Raw genomic sequence first — 7,248 nt, 5'->3', positions numbered from 1 at the left:
ATTATTAATCAAAGTTCTTTGATTAAATACTCATATTTATTAATCTCATGATTACTCCACTATAAATATGAGATTGAACTCTCGATAATTACAGACATATATTTACAGAGTACTTTATTAAAGAATAAAGTGTCCATTGATATAATCATTACATACAGTGTTAATCCTCTATTAATAGTTCATAATTAAAAGGGAATAAAAGTATTGTTTTACCCTTTTAGCTATATCTTGTTCCTAGAGTACCATTGACTTTACTAGTGAAGGTTGTGTCACAACAAGTTTGCGATGTGAGCGCTCATAACCTTTTCAGTTCCAAAAGCCAACCCAATAGGGAATCATTATTCAATCTATAAGAAGGTATAGATTCTGTAATGTCTCAAATTCCCTAGTGTGGCTTAGTGCCTGGATTAGGGGGCCAGGAGGGCCATAATTGATTTAATATGTGATTATATGCATGATTATGTAAGTTACACTATTATATGATGGTATTTGCATGCATGAGGGCCCGTTTCATATTAAAAGGGAATTTTTGTAATTTTGATCTGTTGAGGGCATACTTGTATATTTATGTGCATGTATGCAATATTTGGGTGAGATGACATTATTATGTGGATATGTTTGAGCTATTCGGCATGAGATGATCCTAGGAGGCAAGTTAGCGATTTGGTCATAACAGGGTTAATTATCAGGCTTGGGGTGAGCCTAGGGCTAAATTGGTGTTTAGTACATTACCGGGAATGAGCGGGTAATGGGATATGATTTAATGATTATTTGAGGATATTGGGAATAATGGGAATTGGAGAACATTAATTATGATTAACTTGTTAGGTGGGAAATGACAAATTTTCCCTTGGGTGGTTTTGAAGGTTTTAGATGGCCCTAGGGGCAATTTGGTCATTTAGGCCATTAGATAAGCTTAACTAAGGCTGGCTGTAGAAGGTACTAAGGCAGCAAAAACAGAGGTTCTTTTTCTCTCTCTCTCTCTCTCTCTCTCTGTTATTTCTTTCTCTCTCTCGATTAGCATTTGAGGAAAACTAGGAGGATTGAAGCTTGAGGTTTTGAGGCATGGGGTTTAGGAATTAAGTGTAGTAGCCGAAGGTGTTAATTTTGGGAATGAGTTAAGGATTTTCAGCTGGAACTTTAAGGATTTTACTCTGTTTTTATATTGTTTGAAAGCTTAATAGTTTGATCTTGGAGTTGAGATTTTATGGTGTTTTGAGTGTTTCTAGGCATGGGTTTTGTTGTTAGATTGGTGGTTATGTTGTATTAATGTTTGGTTGTGATATTGGGATTTGTTTGATGAGTTTTGGCTGAGTTTGGATTGAGGAAAATCCAGGGGAGCTGGGTTTGCGGGGTCAAGTCCTGAATGAGTTCATGGGCGCCGCGACTTGAGTGAACCTTAGAGCCTTCACTGGGCTATTTCTTACAGGCGCGTTGCGACCCTCAAGGGAAAGTTACGGCCAGCCCTTGGCACCCAGATAGGGGACTGTTTGTTTGGGAGGCGCAGCATGGCTCTTGGGGGTAGATCATGACCTGCCTGTTCTTTTTGAGCTAGGCATGGTTTTGCTTAGTTTTAGGCGCATGTTTTCGAACCTTAAGGGTCGAGATCGAATCTACTAACCATTTTAGTTGGATTCGAGATCTCAGGGGGCTGTGTTTTAGTCCATGAATCTTTTATTACTCATTTTATTGATGTGATTTCATATTTAGTTATGCTTAGGTGACCACTAAGGGCCTAAGGACATGATCTTTCTCAAAGGTCATTCTTTATTTATTTTACGCTCAAACCTGAGGCAAGAAAACTGCACCCAGTATGTGGCATACATGATTATTGATGAGGCATGTTGAGTGCTCTCTATATATATTGACATTTATTGCATTGTGAATGCCTGATTGCATTGCTTACTTGTAAGTGGCACTGACTTATCAGTCAGAAATGGCAATAGTGCTAAGCATTGGTCGCATGGAATTTACTTATAAGTCAAGAGCGGCAATAGCATATTGAACGCTGGTCAATATGATTAGATCTAATCAAGAAGAGCATTATATGCCCGTCCGACCTATTGGTCGAAGAAAACTAAAGCGCTTGGCTAGTCTATGGCTAGTTACTCTAAGCCAGGGCTAAAAGGCTCAGGTGACTTGATGATCGCATGGCTTAGGGCGCAGGACCCCATGATGTCTTATTAGTCTTCTATTCAGGGCACAGGATCCCAGGTTGACTTAATAGTCATCTATTCAAGGCGCAGGACCCCAGTATAACTTAATAGTCAATAATCTAGGGCATAGGACCCCAGAATGACTTAATAGTCATCATTTTATTAGGGATGCAATCCCCATGATGATTTCATGATCGTTATTATTATTTGTATACACGCGGTAATAAGTTTTCTTGCCAAGCCTTGGCTCACGGGTGCTATGTGTTGCAGGTAAAGGGAAAGAGAAGCTTGCCAAGCCTTTAGTGGAGAGCTTAGGTGGCGACGTGTACATATGCGGTCGCTTGACCACCACGACCAAGGTGTTTCTCAGGGGAACTAGGGTGTAACCCTATTTTTCCCGCTTAGGTCGGGGAATTGTAACTTTTTAACTGCAATGACCATTTTGGATTGTAAATAACTCGGTAAACACTTTTATGGGATCCCATGCACAGTTTAACATTTTGAAAATTATATCCATACCTTTTGACCGAGATTTTAACCCTGGCCCATTAATAACACTTAGATGCACGTTTATGGCATAATGAATCGTTTAGCAAGTTAAGCACTATTTAAAATACATAGTGTGATGATCCTTACTAGTTAGGGCGTTACAGATTCCATATCTGTTAAACTACATCCCCAGCCATATACATCATTGAGTCCCCAAAACAATTGGTCTTAGCCTGATCATTCTGACAAACCTTAACGCATGAATCAAAGGATCAGATGACATATATAGGATTTCATAGTAACCTCAGGATTAAGATTATCATGTATATGATTATCGTTTGATGTGTTTGATTAATACTATGAAATAGTGTTTATACAAGTATTATAGATCACATCTGGTTCCGTTCTATATACTATCAGCATGCAAAGTACCTCCACTAAAGTATCCTACTACACTAGTAACCCATATCTAGGTCACATGTATTCATAATACTACTGGACCGTACTAGTACTAATTAATCTAAAGATTCCATAACTTTATTTTATTGCGAACTATTTAAGTTTATTATCTTAATCTCGATCCCCCTATACCAATATGAGATTAAGGCCACATAGATAAACTTTGGAATTTTATGATATTCACTTAGTATTATCATATAATATTAGACATAGTCTATATATATAATAATTCAATTCAATTATTTATTTCATATAAAACATTTGTCAGCTACAATTGCTTTAAGGGCACTCTTCCCAACACAATCTCAGTTTCATGTTGTTTTTGCTAGATAACCAAATTACAAGCTCCTCAAAACCTTTTGTACAACTTGTTTTCCTTGTATCCGCTCTTACCAAACACATAAATTCTCCTTCCACTCAGTTAAATGTGTCAACTTAGGGTATAGTGAAGCTCATAAAGGCTATAAATATCTCAACTTTACAGGTCGTATATACATATCCCATAATGTCATCTTTCACGAGCTTGAATTCCCATTTAAATCTGGTTTTCTTAACAACTTTCATTCTGAACAGTCTATTATTGTTGAAGTGCCTTCGTGGTCTACTCAAATTCCAGCTCAAAATCAAGTCCCTTCCACATCTACTCTAGGTTCTCAAATTGATGGCTCCCAATCTCGTGTTTTTATTGAAGAATCAACTTCATCTGCACCATCACAAAACGACAATCAGGTAGAGCTGGCTAATGAGCATTCTGTAGCACATACTTCTTCCACTTCTTGTTCCAGTCCTGAACACACTAGTTTCAACCCCAATAATGTACAACGAAAACCTACTACAGGAACTTCAATGCACCCCATGGTTACAAGATTGAAGGCTGGAATTTTTAAGCCAAAAACTTATCTCGGGCACTCTCAGTGGCAGCTAGTAAGTGAAGAACCAACCTCTATACAATTTGGTCTTGCTCACAGTGGCTGGAAATAAGCTATAGCTAAAGAGTATAATGCTCTCATGACCAATGGAACATGGACTCTTGTTCCACACTCAGATGCTATGAATGTTGTGGGGTGTAAGTGGGTTTTAAAAATTAAAAACAATGTTGATGGCTCATTTCAACGATACAAAGCTCGCCTTGTTGCTAAAGGCTTCCATCAAAGACCCGGTCTTGACTTTGGAGAGAATTTCAGCCTTGTTGTAAAGGTTTCTACTGTGCAAATTATACTCACTATTTCTTTAACAAAGGGCTAGCAAATTCGACAGCTTAATATTAATAACACCTGCATGAATGGGAACCTTGATGAAGTAGTTTTTATGAGCCAACTGTCTGCTTTTGAGCATCCACAACTCCCTTAACATGTCTGTCGCCTTCACAAGTCAATGTATGGCCTAAAACAAGCTCCTAGAGCTTGGTTTGATCAGTTAAAAGACACTCTTCTCAGCAGGAAGTTTCTTAATTCTAGAGCAGAATCCTCCCTCTTTTATTACATAATGTTGTGATAATTATTTTGATTTATGTGGAATATATAATTATCACAAGAAATCATCCTCATAAACTCAAGGACTTTACTACTCGGCTGTACCTGATTTTTTCCTTAAAGGATCTAGGTGACTTAAACTACTTATTGGGGATAGAGGTTTATCGAGATGACACAGGGAATTATTTGACACAATCAAAATATATTTCTGAGCTACTAGAAAGAAGCAACATGGCTCACATTAAGCCTTTCCCGACTCCAATGACCATGGGGAAAAATCTATCCATTAACGATGGTGAATTGTTGGAAGAACCAGCCATGTATCAGATCATCATAAGAGGTCTACAGTACCTTAATCATACTCTTCCAGACATTAATTTTGCAGTCAAAAAGCTTAGTCAATTTCTTAAAGCTCCTACAGCTGCTCATTGGAGTGTGGTCAAGCGTGTTCTGAGGTATCTCAAAGGGACCATAAACTGTGGTCTTCACATTAAGTTCAGAAAGCAACTAAGTCTCACTGGATATTCAGACGCTGATTGGGCTTGCTGTCTGGATGATAGGAGATCAGTAGCTATATAATGTGTGTATCTTGGTGACTCATTAGTAGCATGGTCTTCTAAGAAACAAGTTGTTGTCTCTCAATCTAGCATCGAGTCGGAATACAGGGCTCTAGCACATGTAGTAGCTGAAATCTTGTGGATTCAAGGATTTCTTCGTGAATTAAAAATGCCTTGCTCAACTACCCCTATAACATGGTGTGATAATCTTGGAGCAAGTGAGCTTGCTTCGAATCCAGTATACATGCTCATACGAAACACATCGAGTTAGGCGTGCACTTTGTCCGAGATAAGGTTCTCCAGAAGCAACTTGAAGTTAGATTCATCCCCTCTTATGATCAAATAGTCGAATGCCTCACCAAAAGCTTGACTCTTTCAAGATTTTAATTTCTCGTAGAAAAACTTGGTGTCGTACACTCCTCGATTCGTTTAAGAGGAGGTGTTGAGAAAATGAAATAAAAGGCTAATATATTTGACAACATTTGACAACTGTAGTGTGATCCAGACATTACTTCACCCCTGATTTAGTGCCTCTCAATCAGCCAATCATTGGCATTCTAATATGATTTGTTATAATTGTTAGGAGAATTCTTTGTATATGTGTAAATGACTAAATGAGCTAATTCTTGTATTCTTTGTAAATATAAATATAGAGAGTGTGCTCTCAGTATACTGTGCAAAGCATTACAATAAAATTCTCTTTCTCTATTTTATTCTTCTCCTTTATTACTTTTCAAACTATACAAACCCATGTTCTCTATGTGCCCACACACATCTTGAGGTGTAGAGAACACTTCGTGAGATCGTGGTTTGAGTGCTCAAAGCTTTGGATAGGAAGATCGATAAATATACGAAAAGACTCAAGGACACTTGATAGGCTTCAAGAGGTAAAAGTTCATGTTCTTGAATGTTTATATGTTATATATAAATATATTGTATATTTATATATATATATGTTGCATGATCAATAATATTGTATGTTAATGTATATGGATTGTTTTCTTGGTCATATAAACTGTCTATATGATTAATGAATTTTTTTGTTGTTGTACACATTGGGCCCACCACGCCATTTTCGCTGTGCTCTGAATGTTTTTCCAACAGAGAGATGGTGGGCGAATGGGTGAGCAAAGCTTGAGAGATGATGATGAGATTACGGTGTAACGCCCTGGTTAGCCAAAACCGTTACACTATGTATTTTAAATAGTGCTTAACTCGCTAAACGAGTCATTAGGCCATAAACATGCATCTAAAAGTGATTAATGGTCCATGGTTAAAAATTTCAGTAAAAAAGGAATGGATATTTCATTAAAACATTAAACTATACATGAGATCCCATAATAAACGTTTACAAAGTTATTTATAATTCCAAAATGGTCATTACAACTCAAAAGTTACAATCTGCCGGCCTAAGCAGAAAAAATAGGGTTTAACCCTAGTTCCTTTGAGAAACCTTGGCCGTGGTGGTCAAGCGACCGCATATGTACACATCGCCACCTAAGCTCTCCAACCCATGGCTGGTCCAGCTTTTCTTTCCTTTTACTTGCACCACATAGCACCCGTGAGCCACGGCCCAACAAGAAAACTTAAACATGCTCATAAGCAATGAATAACACCTTTGCAAATCATAATAAACATGCCCAGCAATGAAACCTTACTCATGCATGCATACCATTCATATAAATGACCACAGCGTCATATGGGACCAAGTGCCCTAAATAAACGACTAATTTATTCATATTAGGGCTCGTTGCCCAAGTACATGATTAATAAATCACATTGGGGCTCAACGCCCTAGGATCTGAGACTAATAAGTCACCATGGGGCCCATTGCGCTATCCTCTATATAACCGCCTTGGAACTGGCCTAGCATACCTGGCGCTTTGGTTTTCTATGACCATTGAGTCGAAAAAGTGTATAATACACTCTTGGTTAGGTCTAATCATATCAATCAGTGCTCAGCACACTATTGCCGCCCTTGACTCATAAGTCAATGCTTTACGACCAACGCTCAGTACTATTGCCGTCCTTGGCTAATAGGTTAATGCTTTTCTCAAGTATATAATGGTAACAGACATTCATCATATAAAAAATATCCATATACAAATCATTCAA

Source organism: Humulus lupulus, chromosome 6 (genome assembly GCF_963169125.1).
Source record: "Humulus lupulus chromosome 6, drHumLupu1.1, whole genome shotgun sequence".
Taxonomy (NCBI): domain Eukaryota; kingdom Viridiplantae; phylum Streptophyta; class Magnoliopsida; order Rosales; family Cannabaceae; genus Humulus; species Humulus lupulus.
Note: the sequence above shows the minus strand (reverse complement) of the source record.